Source organism: Rosa chinensis, chromosome 5 (genome assembly GCF_002994745.2).
Source record: "Rosa chinensis cultivar Old Blush chromosome 5, RchiOBHm-V2, whole genome shotgun sequence".
In the NCBI taxonomy this organism is placed as follows: domain Eukaryota; kingdom Viridiplantae; phylum Streptophyta; class Magnoliopsida; order Rosales; family Rosaceae; genus Rosa; species Rosa chinensis.
Window position 1 is genome coordinate 52,226,913 of NC_037092.1, and position 11,679 is coordinate 52,238,591.

At 36.7% G+C, this 11,679-nt stretch overlaps 1 pseudogene; it reads right to left on the bottom strand.

The window, feature by feature from the left end:
- Positions 1-438: 438 nt before the first annotated feature.
- LOC112203989 lies at positions 439-10,339 on the bottom strand (annotated as a pseudogene).
- Positions 10,340-11,679: the final 1,340 nt, after the last annotated feature.

Here is an 11,679-nt window from a genome sequence, read left to right on the forward strand (position 1 = left end):
AAATGGATAAATACCGTAGAATCTGTACAAGATATTAGGCTTCAAGACATCCTCATTACCCCATAACATCCTTCTAGAGTGTAAATACATTCAAGTACAAATAAATAAATTAAAGGAAGTAGTACAACATGAATGTCACAGACACAAATAGTAACAATCCTATAGCTATAGTCAGTTCCAAGATCTTTCAAATTAACTTAAAGCCTCCACAAGCAGTTAGTTCTTAGTATCATGTTTTAGTTGCCAGCTACATCACAACCATGATTTGTATCTATCTCAACTTTTATCTCCATTTCATGTAAATTCCTTCATCCACTTTCCTAAGGAAGTTTAATGATTTTGAGCATCTTTGTCGAGGATTTTCAATCATCAAATGACAATATTTAACCCAACTCTTAGAGAAGAAGCACCACAAATTCAACAACTAGGAGGAAACGCCTAAGACTTTACATGGTCCCCGATAAACTACTGCACCTGAGTTATGTTACCAGTAATACCAGCAGCTTCATCAACTTTAACTTTGTTCTGACATTGAGGGAATGAAAATGGTTTTCCCAATACCCCAAGAGTAAAATCATCTGCAATATCAGCCGTTGATATTGCACTTCTTGATGCTTGTAATTTGTCACACGTAAGATGTTAAGAGGCAAATATATCAGGCGATAATGCACAATGAAATAAATATAAACCATAAGCAGAATGGATTCAAATCAAAGAGCAGTCTACAGAGACTGCATCGGGTCAGAATAGATTCATTTTTACAGTTTCTTCTCCAATTGTTTTCGAATAAATTCCTTGCCATTTGCTGTCACTTTGTCTGTCTTATTGCTAAGAATAAGAACATGAATTTTCTTCTTCACTACAGTTGCCTTGGTCAAAATGTCATACAGGTACCTGTGGCAATTAAAGTAGCAAAGGTCATCTTTTATCACCTACTGGGCAACACTAATGAGGCTGGCACCCTTAATAACCGGGTGGTCAAATCGGTGAAGAAGCATAAGGCAATTAAAATATTCACATTTCAATATCCTATTGTAGCTTAGATGGAAGGAAAATTTTACTCTGAAGCAGCACGACAGTTTGGTAAAAACCCCACAAAATCCACCACAAATACTATACCAGTTGCTTGAGGCAGAAACTCGTCTAACTTGGGTCTAAGGCGAGAATGCCCAGGAACATCAACAAGATGTGCAGGCTTTAACTTTCCGTTCTGTCAGGGAAAGCCAAAAGAAGGGTTGAGCATGAATAAGTCCATAAGGTGCAATAACAAAAACAATGGTATAAAAGAAAGCAACCTTTTTTATGAGGACATAGTAATGTCTTAAACAGAAATCAAGTGAATATATAAGATAGATCTGGTAGGGATAACATTATTAATGTAGGAAGCTGTAATATATTACCTTTGATTTTTCAGAATGGAGCACAAAAGTTCCCTCATTTGGGGATAGTAGTTGGCTGACCAGGTGTGGTTAGCACTTTCTGACCAGGTTTTGGGATGTCCCTATAAGAACTTTACACGTGTCTCTTATTCCCTTTTTACCTTTATCTTTTTATCATCGAGCCTGTAGAAAAAGAAATCTAAAGCACAGATCTAGCCTTCAACATGCCACATTTTCACCTAACAACTTCCTGTCTAAACGGTTACTTTCAGGGCGGAATCACTGTTGTTCTAAGCCTTAGAATAATAATCTTTAGCTTGGTAAGATAAACAGATAATTTGCAGAAACTAAAAACAAACAAATATTGAAACAGTGTACTGGGCTCACACAGAATTTATTTATGTAAACATGAATACAGATTAAAAACCCAGAGCACCCAGAGCCTCACTCTTGGGTAAACAGCTAAAAAGCTGTTTAGCTACTCATAACAGAAGTCATAAAAACTTACTTGGACTATAAGCACACTTCTTCACACTAGACAGGAAGAAAAAAGCACACTGCTACTATGGCTTTCTTACTCTTGAGAGAATATGATTCTTCCCTCTCTTTTCTAATATCTTACAAATGAAGCTTAAGGCTCCTTATATAGGGAGTGGAATTCAAACTGGAATTCAAAACATAAAAATGTACAGAACAATTCCGTGATTATCTGCTTTCGTGAGTGCTCCTGATGATGGAGGTCGATTGGCAAAAGCAGATTCCTTTTGGTGAAATATTTTTCACCTGCTTTCTTTTTGAAAAGCAAAAGCAGCTTTTTGGGAAAAGTCCAAAGTTGCTTTTCGGTGCTTTCTACACTTGCTGCTTCACATGTTCTCGTCCGTTTCTGAGTTGTGGTCGACGACAAAGGAGTTGCAATCCATCCTGGCCATTCTGGCAGTAGTTGCATTTTCCTCGACATCTGTATCTACATACATCTTGTAGTGGTTGTCATTTTCAAGCTTTTCAACCCACTGTAAGCATGCCAGTGTCGAGTCTATCTCTTTTCTTGTGAGAGATATGAAAAGGTCACTGTTGATTGCTTCAGGATGATCATAAGCAGTGATTATTGTTTTTTCTCCTGCTGCCAGAAAAGTATTTCTTGTATCTTCTTGGATGATCTTCTTGATCATCCATGGAATACTTGAATTTGGCTGGCCATTGTATCCAACACAGGCGGGCTGAAGATATCTTTTTTGAATAATTCTCACATAATGATAAGGAGAGATATATTCAACTTCACCGTTTGTTTTATGAATCCATTCTGGTGGAGTAGATCTGAACTTCAGTCTTAGAGTACAATCATTTTTTCTGACATTTTTGACTGTGTTGACAATGATAGGGGGTAGGTCTTTGAGTTCATCATTTGTTTTGGTCCATAAATTATGGACAAAACCATTTTCAACAAGCCAAAGCTTGTGTTCTTAAGGATGTTCACTCTGAACATTAACTCCATATCTTCCAACATAAGGTCCTGCAACAATGAAGAGGGTTGGAGGAATACAGTCTTTAGAATTATGGCTTCCAATCAGATTATGGAATTCAAACCAATCTTATTTTTTTAGTGCTATGATAGGAACTCTAGCACTTTCTGGATCTTCATGATAGTGAATTTTTTCACTTCTAACAGCACTCTGCTGTATATGAACTTCTTCATGCTGTGGTCTAGAATTTTCATGGAGTTCTTCAGCTAATGCGAACAGAGCTAGGAACATGATACCACTGTTTCTTTCTTGAAAGGCAAATAAGAGGTTATCCAGGATTTCCTTCTGGTAGTAAGCTAGCCTTCTGCTAGTTCTGAACACAGGATCAGCAAAGGTTCTTAATTCATAATTAAAAACATTTATAACTCCAGTTGGAGTTGGTTTGCTTTTTGGCAAAGCAACAGCCATCAACGGTCTTGATGAGCCTTTACCGTCTACCATTTGAGACGGGCTAGCCAATCCTTTACCCTGGGATTGATCAGTTGTGGCTAGTCCTTTTGGATTTAACAGAAACCTTTTGAGGATTTTTTCTTTAGGATCCTCAGCAGTTTCATGTTCTTTCCAAGTTCTTCTACTTCTGGGGTTGCGACCTTCATCATCATTTTTTCGGCTGAACATTGCCATTTCTCTGGTTAAGGCGTCTGGAAGATAGTTCTTGTTTCCTGCAATTAATTCAACATTATAATCATATTGGTTAAGAAATAATTTTCAGTTGGCTAATCTTCCTCTATCAGCAGCTTTATCAAGTTTAAAATTTTTAAAATTCTTTACTCTGGCACAATCGGTGCGTACAACAAAGGGTTTTCCAAGAAAAGCTGGAGAGTTTAAAATTGTTTTCTTGACAGCCAAGATTTCTTTTTCCCCTGTGGGATAATTTAGTTCTGCATGGTTGAACTTGCCACTACAAAATTTACAGATCTTTTCAATGTTAGTTCCAGGCGTTTTTGCTAGAACAACATCGGACCAGTAATTACCACTCGCATCTGTTTGGAGGATAATTTCATCATTTTCCTCTGGTTGTTGTAAAGGAGGAAGATTCTTGCAGAGAGATTTTATCTGCTTCACTATTTTTTCATCATCTTCAGTGAAGTTCCATTTTCTCTTGGAACTCGTTTTAGGAGATAACATTGCTGTTAGTCTTGAGATTTTGGGAATGAAATCTCTCCCATAGTTTATGACTCCTAAGAATCTCTCTAGACTCTTAGCATCAGGAATTCTATCTGGGAACTTCCAGATTTTCTCAAGGACGTGAGGTTGGAGTTTTATTACTCCATTCTTGATATTTATTCCTAGGAAATCAACTTCATCGAGGATAAAGATGATTTTCTTTTCTCCTAGGATAATTCCATGCTGAACTATCAGCTTTACAACCTCATAGAGGTGTTTCATGTGTTCTTCACTATTTTTGGAGAAGACAAGGATGTCATCAATATAGATGACGTAGAATTCAGCCACATGCTTGAAGATGTTGTCCATCTTTCTTTGGAAGATTTTGGGGGGGGGGGGGGGGGGGGGGGGCTTGTTTTAGACCAAAAGACATTACTAACCATTCATAATGGCCTTGTGGTGTTCCGAATGTAGTAACAGGAACACTCTCAGGATGCATTTTGACTTGCCAGAAACCCGACTTTGCATTGAATTTTGAAAAGACTTTAGTTCCTCTGAGCTGGTTGGTCAGTACTCTTGAGCAATTTGATAACCGTCCTTGACAGTCTTCTTGTTGACATCTCTGTAGTCAATCACCATTCTAGCTTTTCCTGTGAGGTTTTCTGCATGATTTCTCACGTAGAATGCTGGAGCATGATGAGGGCTAGTAGATGGTTGAATTAATCTCTTGTTCAGGAGATCTTCAATATCTTTTCTGAATTCTTTCTGGTCTTCCTCTTTGTACTGAGGAATGGGTTTGACATGACAGATAGCATTCACGTCATGTAATCTCAGTTCACAGACCACTGGGTCTTTTTCCCAAAACTTCTAAGGGTCTACATCGATATTCTGCTGGAGTAGTTTCTTGATTTTTTCAAGAGTGGGAATTTTCTAAGACTCAAGCTTATTCTAAAAGTGCTTGAGGTTATGCTCATGGATGAAACTAGTTTCTTCATCTGTGCTTGTTGTTTCTTCTTCTTCATCTTCAGAAGATGATTCAGATGATTCTTCAACAAGTAGTTCTTCTTGTTGTTTAATTTGGAGGATTGTTTCAAATTTGGGTTTGTAGGGAGTAAGATCACCACTATTCTATTGTGATTTCTGATATTGTGTAGTAAAGTTTGGACCTACTACACTTTTGGCTTGAGTAAGCCGGTTTGCCCAGAACACCTGTTCTCCTTTTCTGAAGCCTATCGCTTCTTCATCCTGGATGAATCTCTGTTGGAGAATAAAATCATTTCCCAACAAGAAATCTGATCCTTGGCCTTCAGATTGCCAAACATTGTGGATAATAAATGTTCCTCCACCAATGGTGATGTGAACATTTTTGGCTACTTTATTCATTGTAAGATGGCTTCCATCAAAAGTCACATCAGTAGCTGTTCTTTTCTTATCTTCTTTCCAGAGATTTTTTGGAATTGAAAATCTCTTTGCAACTGTAAATCCTGATCCATTATCTACAAATGCATGTAGATGATATTTTTTGTGATCTGGGAATTTGAGTCCAATCTCTATGTAGTTGCTGTATCTACTAGTAGAGACGACTTTCGATTGTTGAAACTCATTTTCTTGAGCTTCTTCTTGAGGTATGAATGGTTTACATTCTTCTGGAATATTTTCTGGTATTTTGACCAGTTCTATAGTTGTGTCGAGTTTTTCTTCCTCGATTTTTTCTTCCTTTATTTTTGAGGACGAGGATTCCATAGCTTCTTGGAACATAGTTTCTATTTCTTTCTCTTTTTGTTCAGAGAAATATTCTGTATATTCTTGTTCTACCAATTGGCTGACAAGGCCATTCTTGGTCTTTCTTCTAGCTTCAACTATGAAGCATTCCTTGTGATAAGTCTTTTTTGACTTTTCACAGAACATAGGAAGTCAATTCTTTTCATGACATAGGCAGTAGTCACAAACGAATGTACCAGGGTTTACCTGATAAGAAGACATTATTGCTTCTGTCTTACTTTCTTCCCAGTTTTTGACGTGTAGAACATTCATCTGTCTATATTCTAAGTACTCTACTTCAGAATCAGATGATTTTTCTTCTTCAGACCAGGCAGAGTAAGCTGACCTGTCATCATCTTCTTCATCAGAATAGGCTATTTCGTAGCCCTTCATATTTGCTGTTTCTACTATAGGCTCATATTCTTCAAATAGAGCTTTAGTAGATCTTTTACCCTTTTCTGGGCATTCATTGGCATAGTGCCCTTCAGCTTTACATAACCAGCATCTGCAAGCTTTCTTGTCTGGTTGAGTATTTTGATTGTTGACTCTGTGATTTTTTTTTTTTTGAAGAATTTCTTTTTAGGATCTTCTTCCTGTTGTTTTTTGAAATTAGAACTTTTCTTAAATTTCCAATCTCTTTTCTTATTACTCCCTTTGAATTTTTTCGAGTAATATTTTTCTTTTCTTTTTCTGTGGAACTTGGATTCATGACATCCCCAGTTGGTGGGCATATCCAATATTCCATAACAGAAATTTTCAATTTCTTTGTGTTGTTTCTTAGCCATCTTTGCTCTAAGATTGGCTTTGCATTGCTCTTTTAGTAATTGCCTGATTCTGTCAGCAATTCCTCCAACTGAAAATCTTTCAATTAGTTTTTCAGCTATGCTTTCTCTCACAGCTGTTCTCCATGGTTCAGGGAGTTTTCGTGCAATAGGTTGACTAAATCAGTATTCTCTAGTTCGCCGATTGTACAGTAGTATTCTTGAAATTCATTCAAGTATTCTTCAAAATACTCATGTCACAGATTTTGAGAGCATAGATATTTGATTTGACCGTTTCTTTAGCCTTCTCACTTAAATTTGAGAGATCTCCACAGAACTGATCGTACAGAGGTACTGCAAAATCATAAGGAGATTTTGAATTTTTTATTTTTTCTAGCCAGTCTTTTCCTCTGGCAGTCTCTTTGAAAGAGAAGTAATACTTTTTTGCTACTCTAGTGAGAGTAGTCTCGTAGTACACCTGAAGATCTAGTGCTTCAAATTTTCCAAGGGTTAGAGCAGAGGCCATCATCAGGCTATCAACCCATTGGTCAAGAGTTTTTCTCTTGTCTAGAGGTTTGTCTAGATTTAGCGAGATACCATGAGTGGAAATTGGTATTCTGAGTATATTGTCCTCTAGGACAAATCTTTGAGAATTTCTTTCTCCATTCTTTCCCGTAGGGGCTTTCTGTATAGGGAGTTTTATTTTTCCCTTTCCTCTTATGATGAAAGTTTTGGAGCTTTCTCCTTCTTCCATTTCAATATCCTGATAGGGAAGGAGTTTTCTTTCCTTTCCTGGTTTGAAAATTTTCATTTCTTCGATTAGTTTTTCTAATCGTTCAGGATTTTCGCAAGATTATGCTTCATCATAGAGGTCATAGAGCTTTTGTGCTCTAATCATATTTACTGGTCTGTTTAGATCTGCTTCTAATTCTTCTTTAGTGATAGGCTCTGTTGGTCTTTCAACAGAGAATTTGGTACCACTACCACTAGCTTCTCTAGTGCTGTAGCTTCTTCTAAGAAGATTTTTGTCGATCCTGACATTTTCAGGACAGACGTCACTTTTTCTGTGATCGTCGAATTTTAGACTGATATCTCCAGTCTTTCTGCTTTCATAAATTGCCGCTTTGGCATTTTCTGCTGGTTTTTTAGGACCAGACAATTTCCATTCAATAGGAAAAGTTACTTCATTCCAAGTAACCTTGTGAATCTGTTGTGAATGGTTCTTCTGACTGGTGAGGAATCCAGTAGTAAGACCTGGTATATTTGATATCCTTTCTTTGGCTCTACTGTGGTACTCATCAGTTTGTAGTATATTCTGTATACTATTGCGAGTTCTTGCATATCTTTTTTCATTGATATGCCATCTATCTTAACTCTCAGTCTGAGACAGTGAGCTGCATCTTTCAAGCTGGTTGAGAAGTTTGGGAAGCAATTGGAATAAGCTACTTGATTGCATAAAGATGCTTCAAGCGTTCCCAACAGACTAGCTTGAAAATCTGTTAGTCTATTATCTTGTAAGACACATAGAACTGAACAGTTTATACATTCTCGGGTAAGAAGTTTTATGCCTACTTGGATTGCTCCAATATGCATAAATTGATAATTTTTTGTTCTTGCTCTGGCCACTTCATCAGGAGTGATCATCAAGAGATCTGTTTCTCTTGTTGTGGAAGGGGTTGTGAATTCCATCAATTTGAAATGATGGCTGTCCATCAGTTCAAACTTTCCCCTTTTGTAGATTTGTTTAAATCTAGTTTAGGAATTGAGGAGTTTTTCACCTCATGTTCGATTTCATTGTATTCGAACTCTTCTGCATTTAGGAGTTGTACTCCTTTCTTTTTCCCGAAGATGTTCATCATTTTGACATCTCTTGTTTCTTTCGGGTTTTCGTACCGAATACTAGTATGACTAGTAGATGGTTCCAGAAAAATCATGTTAGGAACAGGATTCTTATCTGGTCTTTCTAATGGTTTAAATCCATTAGTTTTCTTTGGTTTTACTATAGACACTTTCTTGTCATTTAGTATATTTTCATAGAATCCAGCGTTTTTTGCTGTTCATTGATTTTTCTACTAACACTTGTTAGCTTTTCTTCTTCCGTTTTTGGAAGTTCCTTGATATAATCTATTTTGTTTTCTAATTTTTCTAATTGGTAGATTATAGCAGGTAGTTTTTCTAGATGATCTTGACATCTAGACACTTCTTTCAGCAAGATCTGATGTTTCTCATCAGAGGAAATAAGTAGAGAATTCAACTTCTCTAATATTAATTCAGACATTGTCCCCATTGAGGATTCCCCTTTTTGAGCTCTTTGCAAGCTCTGATATCAGTGATTTGTGAATCTAACGAATGCTCATATAATCAAGATTTTTTTGTTCCTCTTTAAGAGTATATAAGAGAATTTCAATATTCTGTTCAACTTTATATATTCTTGTTTGAATCCTAATGATGATATCCCAGTAATCGGGAGTTTTTTCTATTAAGACTTTCTCTAAAATTTCTCAACTTTCTCAACTTTTCTTTTTCTTTTTTCAATTCTTTGCTAGTAATATTACAGATAGCAATTAACTCAAATCTGTCAACGATCGGAATTATGAATAGTAAAATTTAACTGTTTACCTTTGAGTATAGATGATAGATTTATAATTGAATCATGCTATAATAAACAAACTCAATATGGGCCTACTACGTTTCCCAAATAAATGTAAATAAGGTAGTTCTGCAGTAGATCATAAAACATATTGCGTAAAGGAAGAGACAAAAGAGGGTGCCAGACAAAAGGTGCTCTACGTGAGGAAGAGACAAAAGAGGGTACCAGACAAAAGGTGCTCTACGTGTCAAGTCTTGGTAGGGTACTAGAGAATCATGGGTAGCCCATGCTGACTAGGGCTGGTTAGCGAAGTTTTTTCTTGGTTCCATTGATGTGACAGTACCTTGATGAGAAGAGCCATCACGAAGCTGACACATTCCACCCAATCATGTCAACTTTATTGGATCAATCTTACTAATTAATAGTTTAAGAAACCCAGAACAGAGGAAAAAAGCATGCTTAATAAAAAGTCGTTAAAAGTTGTTACTTAAAAATTGTTTATTTCAAGCTAGAAAAAGCATAGAAAATTTCAAATTGACGAACAAAAATATAAGATGCATCATAAGTAGAGGACAAACATAATATTTCAAATAACAAAAAAAAAAAAAAAAAAAAAGCGAAATAAGATGAGACTGGAGCCCACATGACACCCAATTAGTACAAAATCTTGAGCAATCTATTTACTTAAAGAAAATAACCCCATTTAAAAAGAAAAAGAAAATAACCAGACAACTTTTGTTTGCATTACATATCATGGACTAAACATGGCATTAGTGATTTGGAGAAATAGTTCATCTGGTGAGTCTACTAAACATGGACCCATACAATAATGTTTAAAAGAATATCATCCAATAATATCAGTGCTTACTTGATAGAAAAGAACAGTCTTCCCACTCCCACTAAGCCCAGTCAACAGTATGGTATTTAGCTTTTTGGCGTTTAAACAACCTACCTACAACACAAAGATAGGAAGTATAAAAATCAAAGTTGACTTTATTTTAGCAATAAAATAACAAAATTACATGGATACATACCGGATAAGATTAGAAATGAGGTTAAGAGCAACAAGGCAACAGCAGCATAGATTTGCTGAACAAGTGGAACCTGCTGAAGGTATTCATGTGCTTGAAATGACAATTGCTCTGCCTGTTCCTTCCATTGTTGTAACACTCGAGATGACAATTGCTCTGCTTGTTTCGTCCATTGTTCTAATCCTTCCATATTGGTTTAGGAATTTAACAGATCTTGACTTTGAGCTATGGTGAACCTCAGCCTCTTCGGTGAAATCAAGACACTAGGGACATTTCAAGAAGAAAAGCAACTCAACTAGGAAAAAAATAGCCATGAGGGAAACAGAGTCTAGTTGTATTATGAACCAAACATATGCATGAAGGACAAAAAACTATCAATCAGAATTATCATAAATGTTGGAGACAAGTCACTTCTATTTATGTTTGCACTAATCTACTACAAATTTGTTTTGAAAAAAAAAAAAAAAAAGGAAAGAAAGTTACCACTGATCAGAGAAGGCAAGTTGAAAGTTCCTCTTGAAAACGATTCTACTATCCTTGAACCTACCCGCAAGAATGACACTCAGTTGAGAGCCCACCTAATAATGAAACCAAATTGGCTTGTTTTTTTTTTTTGGATATATGGGGGCCAAAAGGCCCAAAGAACAAACACAAAGAAAACAATCAGGAAGTAACAACTACATTCCTAGTTCTAACAGTTTCACACAAGTCATCAAGAGCAAGATTCACAACTTGTGGAGGAGGTTGCTGAAAGTACTGTACTCCAAACTCAGACCCCAATCTGGACTTGGAGAGAATATCAGCCACCATATTGATCTCTCTAAACACATGTGAGACTTCACACGAAGAGAGCTTATTCTGCAGAAACTTACACCTACTTATCACACTATGCAAAGGATGAAGATCATCCACCCCTTGATTTAGCATTTGAACTAAAATTTCAGAATCAGATTCAATGAGAACATAAACACACTTAAGGGAGCAGGTGAGCCTTAAACCCAGCAGGAGACCCCAAGCTTCTGCCTCAAGAGCAGAACCACTCCCTAAGCAAGCAGAGAAACCAGATATCCAATTACCATCACAATCTCTAATAACCCCCCCAGCTCCAATACTTCCATTTTGAGTTCTAGCACCATCAACATTCAATTTCACCCATCCAGGAGGAGGCTTAGTCCATTTAACAGTCACAACAACTTTTTCTGTGACACGAGTGTCACAGGTATGAGCATGACCCCATTCAGTCACAGTATCCAAAATAACAGTAACAGGGTCAAAAGGGCACCGGAACTCACTATCAAAAATTCTCTTGCATCTCCATTTCCAAATAAACCAACATGTGAAAATAAAGATATTTACCCACATCAGACCACCATAACAACGAAGTTTGCAATGAGTGTTAGCATGCAACCAGCCATTCCAATCTAGGTTCCAAGTCCTGGCAATTGAGTCAGAGCACATAATCTTATTCCATATACGTTGAGCCATGGGGCAATCTCTAAGCAAATGTAGCAAAGTTTCTGGACAATTAGG